This window comes from Juglans microcarpa x Juglans regia, chromosome 6D (assembly GCF_004785595.1).
Source record: "Juglans microcarpa x Juglans regia isolate MS1-56 chromosome 6D, Jm3101_v1.0, whole genome shotgun sequence".
Classification (NCBI taxonomy): Eukaryota; Viridiplantae; Streptophyta; class Magnoliopsida; order Fagales; family Juglandaceae; genus Juglans; species Juglans microcarpa x Juglans regia.
In genome coordinates this window covers 23,870,787-23,886,106 of record NC_054604.1, presented here as the reverse complement: position 1 = coordinate 23,886,106, position 15,320 = coordinate 23,870,787, and the positions used below count along the sequence as shown (strand labels likewise).

At 37.7% G+C, this 15,320-nt stretch overlaps 2 long non-coding RNA genes across 7 annotated transcripts; one reads left to right on the top strand and one right to left on the bottom strand.

The window, feature by feature from the left end:
* Positions 1 to 8,118: 8,118 nt before the first annotated feature.
* Positions 8,119 to 8,835, top strand: LOC121234153. The gene is made up of 2 exons (XR_005934332.1): positions 8,119 to 8,663; positions 8,775 to 8,835. It is a non-coding gene; the product is annotated as an uncharacterized LOC121234153 (long non-coding RNA).
* On the bottom strand, positions 8,811 to 14,550 carry LOC121234152. Of its 6 annotated transcripts, none has more exons than XR_005934328.1 (9): positions 14,402 to 14,550; positions 14,085 to 14,204; positions 13,361 to 13,932; positions 13,137 to 13,219; positions 12,614 to 12,798; positions 10,225 to 10,391; positions 9,498 to 9,531; positions 9,318 to 9,370; positions 8,811 to 9,204 (listed from the first exon to the last, which is right to left on the bottom strand). It is a non-coding gene; the product is annotated as an uncharacterized LOC121234152 (long non-coding RNA). The 6 variants fall into 6 exon arrangements; XR_005934327.1 differs by having other exon boundaries at positions 13,474 to 13,932; XR_005934331.1 differs by having other exon boundaries at positions 13,512 to 13,932.
* Between the last annotated feature and the right edge of the window lie 770 nt (positions 14,551 to 15,320).

The following is a 15,320-nucleotide window of genomic DNA, read 5'->3' as shown; positions in this document are numbered from 1 at the left end:
GCTAGCGTTTCAATCCTAATCCTCTACGTTGAAGGATTTCTCACGTTGAAGGATATGTTTGGTAGAAGTATTTGTTTTGGGCATTGACACTTGGATTCCAAGTTCTAATTCCATATGAATTCAACTCTTTTGCTAGCTTGAGAATATTACCCGTTATAAGAAACCATGAAGTATAAACGGCTTGGACTCTTGGCCCAATTTAAATTGGTTTTGGGGTAATTTTCAAATATACTTTAGTTTCTTGCTTGTAAGGTGAAGGAAGGCTGCCGCTTGGCTCCCAAAAATGATTTAAATGGGTTATTTCAAACCAATTTAATTTTGCTTGATTAGAACTAAAATCGGTTTCAATGAGTTATCAATTAGACCATAGAATTGATAAAATTGCTCAATCCATACTGATTCCATTTATTTCGACCCAATTCATAAGACCGATTCCAACACTTTAATCAAAAGTGAGTTTCCTTTTTAGATCTTCTTTCTATTTTTTTTAATAACAATAGTAGAAAATTTGAATGATAAAAATATTAAATTATTTAGTTTATACGGTTGAAGAGAGAAATGTGTAACAGATTTTTGTAATAAAATAGTATTGAATGTAAATCTCACTTGTGAGTATCTCCGAAAGAAAAATTGAGAAGGAAACAAAAGGTTCCTTTGATTTTCGATAAAAACCTATCTGAGCAAATAAAAAATGCTCTTACGGACTGATTGCCTACATACCGGGCCTAACAAAACCAGGAATTAAAGTGCAGCAAACCAAATGTTACGGATTGTGCCCAATATCACTTACAATCCATAAAAAAACAACTAACTAATTAAATAAGTAACATAAATGGCCCAAGGATGGCCACCTCGCTCCATGGTTCCCCCATGGCCCACCTTCTTCTCAACTCCACATCGCAAGTACATCTGTGGACAAAAGTACTATACTTTTCAGAAAGAGCAATGTTACGTAAAGTTTTTATTTGGAGACTGTATTGTAAGTCTAGTCAATTTTATTTTTAAATTTTTTTAAACTTACAATAATATCCTTATCAAAATGATATTTTTTTCCATTTAATGAAGAGTTTGCACATACAATCTCTAAATAGGGACTGCAAATAGAATTTCTCTTTCAGAAACTCCATCTCAGTTCCATCTTCACTGACTAGGCTTGTTACCCGTTCAAAACACTTTGCCCACAAAGTGAGAATAGGATTCTTTCAACGGCGAAACTCTTCCTAGGTGGCCTCATATGCACTTTGTCATCACCAATGAACCAAAACCACAACCCTTAGTTGATTTTGAGACTTCAATGGGCGACAGCTCAACACCCATTCTAGCTCTGGCTTCAAGATCCTTGACTAGTCAATAGGAGGCAACAATGAAACTGTGGTAAACTTCTATCCCAACTTCTTTTTTAGTTGAGAAACATGAAGAATTGGGTGGATCCAAGATGTTGATGGCAAATCTAACTTGAAGGCTGCTAAATTGACTTTTTGCAAGATATGGAAAGGGCCGAAGTACGTTCGAGCCAACTTTAGGTTGTGGCGGTGCACGATGGAGATCTGCCGCTAGGACTGAAGTCTCAGGTACACCTAATCTCCTATCTCAAATTTCTGCTCCTTTCTTCTCAAGTTCGTGTATCATTTCATTTTCTCTTGTACACACTGCAAGTTGTGCTTCAATAATTATGAAATCAGGTCCTTGGTTCTTAGGGAGGCCTCCAATACCTCCAGGTAAGCTGTCCTGGGCATATAGTTGAGAATTCATGGTGGTTGATACCTTTACAAAGCTTCAAAGAGGTGAGCTTAGTGGATAGGTGTTGTGGTGTTATACCACCACTCAATAAGGGGGATCCACTGGAACCAGTTTTTGGGGTAGTCACTTGTGAAGCACCTCAAGTAATTTTTCAATATTTTGTTGATTGACTCAATCTGTCCATCCGTTTGAAGATGTTAAGCTGTGCTCATTTTCACTCCTTAGAGGGTGAATAGCTCTTGCCAGAACTTAATAGAGAATGTGCTATCCCGGTCCAAAACAATGGAGAGGGGTAATTCGTGGTGCTTGAAAATATGCTTCAGAAATAGTTTAGCCATGATTTTAGCTGTATAGTGAAAACACACTCCATTGGGAAGGGTGTTGTCGACCTTCACCCTTTGGCATAAATCACAATTCCTTCGAACCTATGTTCTTCTCTTCCTCTCAAAAAGCCTCTGCCGCACGATCGAGACTTGGCAGCAGTGGTGGAGCGCGTGCTCAATTGCCAGGCGAAGGCAGGGGTGCTTGGCCTAAACATCACGAAACCCCCCCCCCCTTCCCGACTATCAGACTCATGAACAGAACTGGGAGCTTATCACTGCCCTAATATCCTTCACCCCTTGGTTAAAGATCTCCACCAGGAGATTAAGGAGGAGCATTGGAACCTGAACTTGAGCTGGGTTCTTGAGCGAAAGTATCATGTGTAGTCGCGGCGACACAGGGTTGCATCTTGAGCACAACCGACTAAGAACCTCCTTGGAATCACAAGCACTAGTGGGTTCAAGGCAGGGCTTCTTCTTCTCCTATTTAGAAGAAGGGGAAATAGACCTTTTTTGGCAGCGAGCCGGAGTTACTTCCCTGACGTTAAAGGATGGGCGATCGACAACTTGGGACCAGTTCAACTTGGTGTGTTTTCCCATGCAACGTTTTTCTTAATTTTTTACTATAATGTTTTATTTCAAGCAATCTAAAATTTAATATTTCAACTAAATTATTTCCCATTCAATTTTATTTCACATAATATTTTGATAGAGAAAATTTCATGGAGTTAATATGGTCTAGCCCAAACTAGAAACCCAAGGCCCATCATCCATGTAGGATGACTATTCAAAAGAGTCGCGTGGTCTAACGCAAGCCCTAGCCTTTATTAGGGCGGATAAATCCTCACATTATGGATAGGATAATGATAAGTTTACTACTTCCTACCATCCATTTACTAGTCGTTTTATTTTTTATTTTTTAATTCTTTTTACTCAATGGTTAAGGAAGTGACTATTAATTCTTTTATCTCGTACATCATGGATAATCCTTCTAATGGCGAAGTATTGTGCAAAGTTAATCAATTTATGGTACTCATCCAATATTATCCACGCCTATATATAGGGGCAACTGGTAACCCTCGAATCATCTGATTGAACATTCTTGAATTATTATCCCTCACCTATTACTAACTTAGGCATCAAAAGTGTCACAGACACATCGTGCCGCCTATGTAACAATTTGCAGGTTAACGATCATGACTAGTGGTGGGACATGTCTTTTACAGTGACGTCGTCTATGGGATTTTGTAATCTGTGATTTCAGTTTTTTATTGGACTTCAACTTGGTTCCCTCATGCTGACCGTCACACGTTCTTAAGCAACTCAAGAACCAGAGGCAATACCCACAAACATGGAAACACAGTTAGCAGTGACAGAAGAAAAGTTGAAGATGGCGTTAGACGCCATGGAAAACCTGAGGAAAGAGAACGAAGAACTAAAGTGCCACAATATCGAGCTCAGTGATGCTACCATGCCCAGCCATAGCAAACAAGGAAAAGGATAAGCACATAGCAATAGGGGAGTGAACGCAGAGGATGTAGAAAAGAAGAAGCTACATGATGAGCTACATAACCTCCCTGGCAAATATGAGGAGATGGCGAAGAAGATGAGAGGATCTTCCTCAGTGGAACAATTGTTAAGCAGCACGGATTTTCCTTATAGTGCGGTATTAGCCATGCCGTTCCCGCCGAAGTTTAGAGTGCCATAAATAGAGATGTATGATGGGTCCAAGGACCCAATAGATTACTTGGAGAACTTCAAAGTGCATATCACACTCCACGATTTCCCAGGAGAAATTTCCTGCCGATCCTTTCCCCTGACGAGAGGATGGTTTGGAGCACTACAATCGGGATCCATTGATAGCTGTGAAGAGCTAGCCAGACAGTTTTAACACAATTTATGCCCAGTAGGAGGTGTAAGCGCTAAGCAGGAGATGTAGGCGCCTAGCGGCATACCTCCTGACCATCAAGCAAAGGGAAGAGGAGAGCCTAAAGACATATTTCACCCGTTCTAATAAAGAGAGGTTGACGATAGATGATCAAGACGAGAAGATTACTCTAGTTGCCTTGTTAGGTGGGATTTGGCCATGTAGCCTGTTCATGGCTGAGTTGGCTAGAAAGAGCCCCTCTACCCTGAGAGAGTTTATGGATAGGGAGGATGACTTCATCAATGCCGAAGATACATTACAGGCTCTTATAGAACCAAGGGAAGGGGAGCCAAAGGCAAAATGCAAAAGCAGTTCGAGGGACAGGAAAGCTGCATCGAATCACCAAGACAGGAGGCGCAAAAGGCAACAAGAGCATAATACCCGACTCATCCACAATAATTTGAATGTGCAAGAAAATGAAGAATTATAAAGAAACACCGCTAGCCTAGACCCGGTAGGCGCTACTGCAAATAACATCAAACAGACTCACACTGGATAAAGGACTGCACAACCATAAAGAAAAGGGTGACTGAATTGGCGGGCACTGGAGAGCTTGAACAAATGCTCACGGAGCGAGCAAAACCCAAATGATGATTTGAGAGAGGACACAACCCACGTAGAAGCAACAGCCCATATAGGCAGCGCTTATTGAAGGAAGACTCCCTTAATAATGAAAGGGACAAGGCGCCTCAAAAAAATGATAGGGACAAGGCACCCCTAGGAGAAATCAGGACAATAGCAGGCAGATTTGCTGGGGGTGGCGCATCCTTGTCTAGCAGGAGGGCGCACGCCCGAAGGACAAGATACGAAGAAATCTATGTAGTGGACAGGTCACCCAAGCACCAACAACTTGACACCTCAGTAGCTATCTCTCTCGAGGAAGAAAATTGTGAAGAAGTGTTGTACCCTCGTGATGATGCGCTAGTAGTAACCCTCCTGGTCGCTAATTACACTACCAGGCGCATCCTCATTGATAATGGGAGCTAAGCAGGCATACTATTTTAGGAGGCTTTTGTAAATATGGGCATAGATGCCACTATGCTGAGACCCTTTCTGACGCCGATGAAGGGCTTCTCTAGAGATTTGATCCAACTGGTGGGCGCCATTACCCTCCCAGTCACGGCAGGAAGAGGGATGCGCACTGCGACCACTATGACCAATTTTTTGATCATAAAGGCACCTTCCTCGTATAATGCTATACTAGGGCGACCAACACTAAGCAATCTCGGGGCGGTTATGTCCACGTACCACGTCATGATGAAGTTACCAACTGAAGGAGGAGTGGAAGAAGCACGAGGTGAGCAAGCCCTAGCATGGGAATGTTATTTGCAGAAATTGATAAGTAAAAGGGGAGAAGTATGTACTATTGCAGGCGATGGCAACCAAGCCACCAAGGAGGACAACCAAGCTACATTGCCCCCACCCCACACGATCCTTTTGGACAAGGGCGTGGAGGTAAGGGACGAGCAAAACTTACAGCAACCAAAGGCGAAAGAACCCTTGGAGATCATAACATTATACCTAGATCGCCCCAATGCAACAATGCAGATTGGAGCTCAAATTTCCCTAGAAAATCAAAAGGCCCTAAAGCAACTGTTAGTAGAGCACCGGGATGTATTTGCCTAGAGTCACAAGGATATGCTCGAGATCGACAACAACATTATCGAACACCCATTGTGCATGGACCCCATGCACAAGAAGGTACGTCAAAAGATAAGATCATTTAACAAGGAGAGATATATAGCCATCGTCGAGGAAGTAGAACGCCTGTTCACCTTAGGGTTCATCAGGGAAGCCCATTACCCCGAATGGATATCCAACATTATCCTGGTAAAAAAGCAAACGGAAAGTAGAGAATATGCATGGACTTCACCAATCTAAACAAAACCTACACAAAAGATAGCTTCCCCCTGCCATGAATCAATGTCATTGTAGACACTACAATGGGGTACAAGGTATTGAGCTTTATGGATGCTTATTCAAGCTATAACCAAATCCGGATGCACCCAGCAAGTGAAGAGAAAACCTCATTCATCACAGACCATAGGTTGTATTTCTACCAAGTCTTGCCATTTGCCCTGAAGAATGCGGGGGCAACCTACAAAAGGCTAGTCAACAGGATGTTTAAAAACCAAACAGGACGGACTATGGAAGTTTATATGGATGACCTGTTAGTCAAAAGCAAAGAGCCCACCCAACATCTGGCCAACCTAAGAGAAGCATTCACGATACTAAGATAGTACAAGATGAAGCTGAACCCATCCAAGTGCGCGTTCGGTGTAGAGTCATGTAAGTTTCTGGGGTTCATCGTGTCAAAAAGAGGAATTGAAGCCTCCCCGAAAAAAATTGAAGCAATCATAAACATGAAGTCGCCAAAAAATCTAAAAGACACGCAATGGCTAGTCGGAAGAGTAGCGGCCTTAAATAGGTTCGTATCTAGATCTATAGACAAATACCTCCCCTTCTTTAGGGTATTATGGAAGGCACACCCCAGGAATGCGAAGTGTGACGAAACTTTCCAAAAGCTAAACCTGCATTTGACCAATCCACCACTCTTGAGGTAACTTATAGAAGAAGACACACTCTATACATATCTAGCGGTATCCCCCTACACCGTTTTGGCCGTCCTAGTCAAGGAAGAATGGGCGGCGCAACTACCCATGTATTACACAAGTAGTGCCTTAATGGGAGCAAAACCCTTGCAGAGTCTAGGTTCGCTATAGTGGTACTAGCAAACCAAAGGCTCCCTAAGAACCTCTCACCCTTAGGAGGATTCACACTGTTGGAATCATTAGGCCTAGATAGTGGGTGCTGGGTAAGAGCCACGAGCTCCAACACGAGAGGTGTGACCAGAAGCCATAGAAGGTTGAATAGCGTTGAAAGGCTGAGAAACACAAGGGCAATGGCAAAGCAAATGGGAGAAAAGCCAAAACAGAAAGATGTACAGGAACGACTAAGACATTTTGAAAGAGAAAAACAGTGGTCGGAGAGCGACGCTTAGACCTAGAGCGACACGTGTCATCAATTGCAGGGTGGGACGCACAAATCTCACGAAGCGAGCGGCTTCGGGGAACGTGGGGAAGGGAATTGCTTAACTTAAGGGAAGTTAATCATGTAGCAAACCATCTAAGATTGCGAGAGAAAGAAGAAGAAGAAGAAGAAGAAGAATAATAATAATAATAATAATAATAATGAAAGAACAAAATTCATGTCGTACACATGCAACAAGAATTGGTGAATTAACTGTTAGGCCAAATTCTCACCCCAAAAGTTGAAACCTTGTCGAGCAGCTGAATTGGGGTCTGTGTTCAAGGAAAGGGAGACAAGAGAGTGGCCCAAAGGCCCATCCCTTGGGGGTGGGGGCAAACCTGTATGGAAAAAGTGATGGCCATCCTTACTCTTAAGAAGTCCTATCATGTAGAGCATGCCAGCAAGCCCACAAGAGGAACCTATTTTTGTCAATGAGGGTTCATCAGGAACCTTTGGAGGAATGTCACATTAAATGCACTGAAGTGGCCATTTGAGAGATATGCCAATGTCAGTTGGGTTGGTCACAAGGCCCATAAAGGTTACCGCATTAAATACAGCGACATATTCCCTCATATGAGGTACCAATGTCAATCTGCCGAAGGCAGTAGGTGAGACTCTCACCTCGGAGAGAGATACAAAAATGGAAAATGAGAAGACATAAAGGTATGTTCAAACTCTCCTTTAGTAAACATTTTAGACAACTTTCTAGTTGCACTTTTTCTCCGGTCAAAGCTTATATATATACTAGGACGGTACCAAACGTGCAAATTGCCTAGTTGGGTGAAATTTTTTTAACAAAAATTATATGATTTTGTTAAAAAATAAAAATGGATTATTGAATAATTTATTGCTCTAAAAATAAATTTAGCAAATATGTTTGGATAATGATAAGCTAGTAAAGTATAATAATTACATGTTTGGATAGATTAAAAAAACAAAAAGATCAGTTCAAAATATATCATAGTTTAATACATGTTTTGCAAATTGATCATTTTGCCAAGTTTCTGTAATGCAAGTTTAACAAAAAGATTAGTCCAAAATAGTCCTATAGAAAGTTAAAAAATCCCTTTGCGAAGTTTTTGCCAGCTAGATACCCGCCTCTCAAAAAAGGGAAAAATTGTTGGAAAAGTTCTAAAATACATCTTAAATAAGCTTCTAAAACATGCACTGTACCTGCACATTTTGATCTGTCTTTCCTATTCATAAGAGTAAAATCTTTGCCACCCCAACTTAATTCATGAAAACAATCGACAACCAACAATCTCATTTTCATTCCCAACAAAAGCTTTTTATATTTATTATTTCCCATTTAGGGAATCTCAAAATTGATATATCATGATCCATGTATAGGGAAACTTTTTATTATTCCTATAGCTTAAATCTACTTCCAAAAAAAATCCACCAATCCAACATAATTATTATATATCCATAAAATATCAAAACAAATTCAGATTTTAACTTCAAAATAACACAATACTCAACATATCTTTGGTATAAGCTAATTCTATCCATCAACCCAAATTGTTTTTAATATTATTTCAGAATTGAAACCCACATTAGCACAATAACATTATCATGATTCTCTATAAAAGTTATAAGATTTTGAATGATCATAAAGTGCTAACAGACCATAAGATTAATGCCTCGTTTGGATTCGAAGATGAGTTGAGATGAATTGTGAATAATAGTGAGATGGATTGTGAATAATAGTGATATTTATGAATTAAAGTTGATGAATAGTAATGAATAGTAACGAGATGAATTGAGATGGAAAGATCACTCCATAGAGGTAACCACAATCCATACTCACCGTTTTGGGTCAAAATTCTCAACTCTAAGGTCCTAATCCAAAAGAAATTGATAATCTTATTCACGAACAATATCTGTATGCAAGAAACACTTGGCAAACCACCTATGTCATCACATGGTATTGTTTTATCAGAAGATTAACAGAAGGCTTTGCATTATTGAGGGGCTGAGCTGGGCAATGATGAGCTCGGTTAGCTTTTTGCTTGCTGGTCAACGGTGGCTGATAAATCTGTTGCTTCATGGCTGGTGGATTACATCGGCTTGAAGGATTAGGGGAGGGTTACAGTTGTTCAAGGGTAGTAGACCGCAGCTGAGCAGTGGCGCCTCAGGCCCTGCTTAGTCTTTGTGGAGCATTGCCTACCGAGTTTCCAGAACACACTGAAGATGAATCATGTTCATTACCAGTGTTGAACAATGAATGCATGAGTATAGATGTGTTGTTACTAAGTGCATAATGATTACATGCAACCAATAGAAAGCCAGAAAATTACTTGGAGTTTTCTTCTGTTACACCGCCACCTTTTCCATGTGATTCACCTTTGTACTAAGATACACCATTAGAATAAAATGTCAATAATTTATGAAAACTTCAAAGGAAACATCAATTGAAAAATTTTATTTTACAAGCGCCTATAAATGATGACACACACACACTGGAATAGGTGATTTACCTTTTGGAATTCCCATCTGCAGCTGACCCATTTCCTGTCAATTACAATGCAGTAAGCAAAAGAGGTCAATACAGTGCATCAATCTACAAGTCAAACGGGATACAATCCAAATTTAACTTTTTGTTATAAGGTTTCATATGTTGCTGTCAGAAAAATAGTGCACACTCCTAACCTAATAATATGAATTCCAATCAGGGAACGCACTCCTACAAGCTACATAAAAAAACTATGAATTATAAAAACCCCCAACATAAATCCAGCATGGTTTAGAGACAGCCATGGGGTACAAAAGAAAATAATTAACAGATTTATACACAGTAGGACGAAACTTAAAGAAAGAAATAACTAAAATAATTAGCATATTATCATCTCATACAAATAAAGCACTAAAAGTTATCGAGATGGGGCCTTTTCTGAGCAATCATGAGAAATTTCTTCTTCCTTTTTCTCTTATTCTGTGTATTAGTTTTTCTACACCTTTCCAGGACTGTGAACATGTGTTCGATAATGGAGGGGGAAGGTACAAAGGGCCACTGAAGTTCTAAATTATGTCAACAACAATGTATAAGATCCTTCTCTCCACCTTTCTACCAAGGAAAAAATACCAAAGGCCATGAAGTACCACTAAAGGACCTTCCCAGCCTCTTGGTTAAGCTTTCGCACAACATGGCATATTAGTTATGATAAAAGTACCACTAAAGGACATGAAGTAGAGAAGCATCCTTACCGGAGAGTAGGAAGCATTGAAACAACATAACCTATCCATAAAAAGATACCAAACCACTTCAAGTTCTTCATCTGAACATCCCACTCCTATAGTCACCTCCAATCCAAGTTTCAAACCAACCCACCCACCAACCACCCAAAATCACAAAGATTCCTCTAATTCAAAAGCTACACAGTCAAAAACATACTCGGTCGGTATGCATATGAAACAAATCCAAAATCTCAAGAAACTAAGAGATTGACACACACATCATAAGGTATCACTGAAAATAAAATAGCAATAGGATTTTCACGAGAAAGCAAATCCAAGACCTCAAGAGACTATTTGATAAATAAAAACTATTTTAAAAAAACTGCACATGAGAGCCTAACAATAGAAAATGCACAGAAATAAAAATCAGAAAGTCATTAATCCAAACAGTATAAATCGGTTTAGCGAATTTTTTTTTTTCCAAAATTTTTTTAAATCCCTTAAACATTTTTAAAAGATAAATAAAAATTGCAAACTCATTAATCCAAATAGCATAAATCGATTACTCATTTAAAAAAAAAAATTGCAGATGAGAGCGCAATAATAGAAAAGACAAACGGAACCAAGAAACATAATCAATAACAAAATATACAAACCCAACAAAATATATAAAACAAAGATACGTATAATTTTTAAAATAAAAAACAGCAAATCCTATCATTGCAACAAAAAAAAGTTAATCATAGAATAAAAAAGTAAAGCCATCTTTTTTTCCAAGAAGCTGCAAATCAAAACCCAATAACAGACAAGACAAATGAAACCAAGAAACCAAATAAATAATAAAATATACAAATCCAACAAAATCTATAAAAGAAAGATACCAACTATTCCTAAAATTAAAAACACAACAACTTCTAAAAATGCAACAAAAAAAGATAAAAAGCTTCTATTTTTTTCATACTGAACCAAACCAACAAGTTTAAAAACAAAAAAGACCACAAATTTAAACTTCAAACCAAAAAAATAAAAAGAACAGAACAAATTTTATTAATGGAAGAAAAAAAAAAAAAGGTAAAAGCCATCTACCGCAACATGCAAACAAAAAACAACTGAAAGGCATCCATTGTTTAAAAAAAAAAAATACATATGAGCGAAGATGATTAAGAAGAAATCATTAACAAATGCCAAAAGAGAAAAAAAAATATATATATGTATATACAAACAATTACAGATTCAAAAATATAGAAATAGACCTAAATATTCAGAGAGGTTAAAATTAGAGGGAACAAAATACTGTACAACACTGTCATCAAAACAGAAAATATTTCGCCAAGCCAATTATTATTTTCCTTTCTCCATTTATCCTTCAAAAGAAAAAAAAAAAAAAAAAAAAAAAAAAGAAATGACAAACCAAACCAAACCAATATAATTCAATAATTATTTAAACCAGCTTTAGATCGAATCAGTGCTAATTAATCTGTATAATGAAACACATCTGAAGCAAAAAAATTTAATCTCTATAACCAAACAAATCTGAAGCAACACTAAAAGAAATAAAAAAATAAAATAAAAAAAACACTAAAAGAATGCAAGACATTAATTGAATTTACATTGTGAGACTTGTCAAAGTGAAATACTAATAATGACATATTACATATTTAATATATGAATAAGTTATAACTTATTTCTTTACAAATATGTATAATTATAGTATTTTTTTTTTATAAAAAAGAAATTTTATTGATCAAATGAAACAAGGCACTGCCCATGTACACAAGAAGTATACAAAAAAGACACCTAATTACATTCTAGAAAACTGAAAAGAGAGCAAGAACTCATGAACATTCCCTCTTTTTAATATAATAGCAGCAAACCATTGAACTAAAGAAAATACAAAAAAGTAATTATAGTAATTTACCTATTATCATTACTCTTAACAGCTATAATCAAACACTTATGTTATATATTACTTATTTGCAGAATAAATAACATCTCAATTTTAATAATATAAACTATAGAACTATGTGTTAACTAATTTGACCATATGATTATAATGTAAAACTCCAACCTTTATATGAAGAAATAAGTAAACAAATTGTAATGTAAATGAAACTGAAAAATACTTTTAAATTCTGAAATTAATTTAAGGTTAATAATTTATCTACCCTAGTAGGTGGATAAATTAATAGAACGAAAAGCTTCATATAACAGGAAACATTATATAGAAACTGTTTTTGTCCCTTATGCATTAAAAAAAAACAATGTGTAAAAATCTAAGGAGAAGAAACCATTACTCTAATGTGCATTTTCACCACTTCAATCACAGCACAAACTGAAGAAAGCAAAAAAAAAATAGAGCCAGTTTAATAAGCAATAATTTGAGAAACTCAGCAGTTTAGATTTACATAGAAAACCCAACCTCAAGATTAAAGATGAAAGGTTCCCTAGGGTCATGGGAAGGATAGTGAGCCATGGGCACATCTGCATGATTATTAAGTAGTGCTCGATCCTGTGCAAGCTCCACAGATTGTTTACAGTTTTCTTCAAACTTCTTAGCTGTAGAAGCGTCTGCTCAACCTTTTCTTCCTCCAGGGTTCCCCATTACTGAAAACAAAACAATCCCAAACATAATATTTACCATCATTGTCAAATTCATAAAAGTTAGGAATTAAAAAATACTGCTTATCAAAGAACAATCAAAATCATAATCATAACAGTAATAAGAAATCATGCAAGCCGTAAAAATCAATACTTCCATAAATCAATCCCACGGAAAAAAAATTCATCTTCCAGAGGAAGAAAAAAGCGATGCCCAAGTACGGATTGTGAGAGACTGACAAAAGTCCAGGACCATCCCTGCCCATCCCACAAAAAAAGATAAAAAAGAAACCCAATTGACAGAATGTGGGAAACACAACAAAGCCAAATTGATGGGTACTCACTTGGCTTTTTCAATGGGTGGCTTTCAATAAGGCCCGAGGAGAGAGAACTCGCAGCACTCCGTGAGGCAAGGGCATTCATTCGGCTACAAAAATACAATAATAACAGCAACCCACGGAAGCATCGTCAACATCAACAACCATTACACTAACCTCAGCAAGGCAAAGCACAACTTTATGAGTACAATTGCAATTTCAACCGATATTAAATATTTTAAAAGTCTCACCTTAAATGGCCAAACAAATTACTTATATTATTCCACTCAATTCTACAATGACCATCATTCATTGACAATAACCAAAAAAGCAATGGATTTTTGCAATCGAAGTTTACTCTAACCAGTGAAAGAGCAGCTACAAGCCGATTTCCAGCATTACCCATTTCAGGAAAATCGAGACTCTATAAAACGAAAACCCAAAGTACACAAACAAAAATCCAGCATTAGCTCTGCTTCTGGTGCTTCCACTTTGGTGAGAGCGGTTTGCGTTTTGGCCATTTCCGTATAGGGGTGAAGAAGGGAGAAACAGAGGAGTAGAGAGAGGAGCGGTGGGGGCTGGATATCACAGTGGATCTTGCTATGTGGGTGACGCCGGCACTGTCTGTGGTGGTCAGAGGCGTAACCGGAGGCTAGATCTGCTCCAGACGGTGGATGACAGCTCGATGGGTCTTCCTTACTACGAGTGCAAGGCGGCTGCGAATGGGAAACGTAGGAGGGATCGAGAGAAAGCCGCTACTGCTTGAAGGAGGGCTGCTGTCCGTCCTGCTTCGCGGCTACTGACGGAGGCCACTGACGCAAAGCTGCAATAGACAAAATAGGAAAAATAAAAAACAAAGAAACACCGAAAGTGCAGAAACTTTTGGACATAGAACTGTAAGGTAATACCCTTCAGATTCATATCTCGCATAAAGGAAAAAAAAAAAAAAAAGAGGAACCGAAAGGAGATACGCACACGGCAGCACGAAGACCAACGAAGATATACTCAGCGCCGAATGGAAGCTTTTCTTCCACGCTTCACCTTCGATATTCCTCTGATTGATGACCAAAACCGAAAATAGAAGATGCTAGCCTCCTGTCGAAGCACATTTCAGATCCAGCGATAGAAAAAAGATGGCAGAAAAAACTTCAGATCCAGATGCAAAAATGAACAACAAAAATACAGCAAAAGGCAAAAAAAATCTCGGATGCAAGAGGATATACGAAATACACTTCAGATTCAGATCTCGCAGAAAGGGAAAAAAAAAATAGGAACCGAAAGGAGATACTCACACAACACTGCGAAGACCAACGAAAAAATATCCATCACCGTGGAGAGGTGGCTTCCGTTGAGCCCTAGGACGACAAAACCCTGCTCTCCGGCTTGCTCCGCGACTGCTGACGGCGGCAAGTTGGTTAGAGAGGGTGTCTGAATTGAGAGAGAGAGAAATAATCTACTCAACCCCCGGTTTATTGGTCGCACGCCACACACCGTCACGAACCCGGTCTACAGCCCACGTGACGGTTCTTGAAAATTATGGATTAACTGGTTGGATTTTATGTTAACTTGGATTTTATGTTGTCTGAAACGCACGTTTAAGTCAAAATAAAAATAAAATAAAATAAAATAAATCACGTAAACTGGTGTGCGGACTGCGGAGGCTGAGTAAACTGGTCTCAATTCATTTTTATTTCAACTTTCCTAAAATTATTTTAACTTCTTTAAATCTAAATGAGACTATAAAACTTTGAAAAATTCCAAAGTGTCCCGCTCCCGACTCCAGTTGCTGTCGCTGGCAGTTTTTTTTTTTTTTTATCTATTTTTATTTTTATTTTATGATTAAAACAATATTTTTTTAATAATATTGTACATTTTTTAAAAAATATATAAATATTTAAAAGCGTTAAAAAATACACATCAAAATAATTAGTAAGAATCAATACAATTCGGTGTTATTGTTGAAATTTTTTATTTTATTTTTTAATTTTTTTTACTTAATAATTAAGAAAACATTTTTTAATACTATGATTTTTTATTTTTTAAGGAAGTATTTTATTTTTTAATAATACGGTGACATTTTTATTTTTTTAAAAAATATTTAAAAATATAAAAAAATACATGTAAACAAAAACAATAAATGGAGGCGGTGTACGTAGCACAATCCTAAAACTTTATATCCCAAGAGAAATTTTATTTTCAATTCCTACTTCG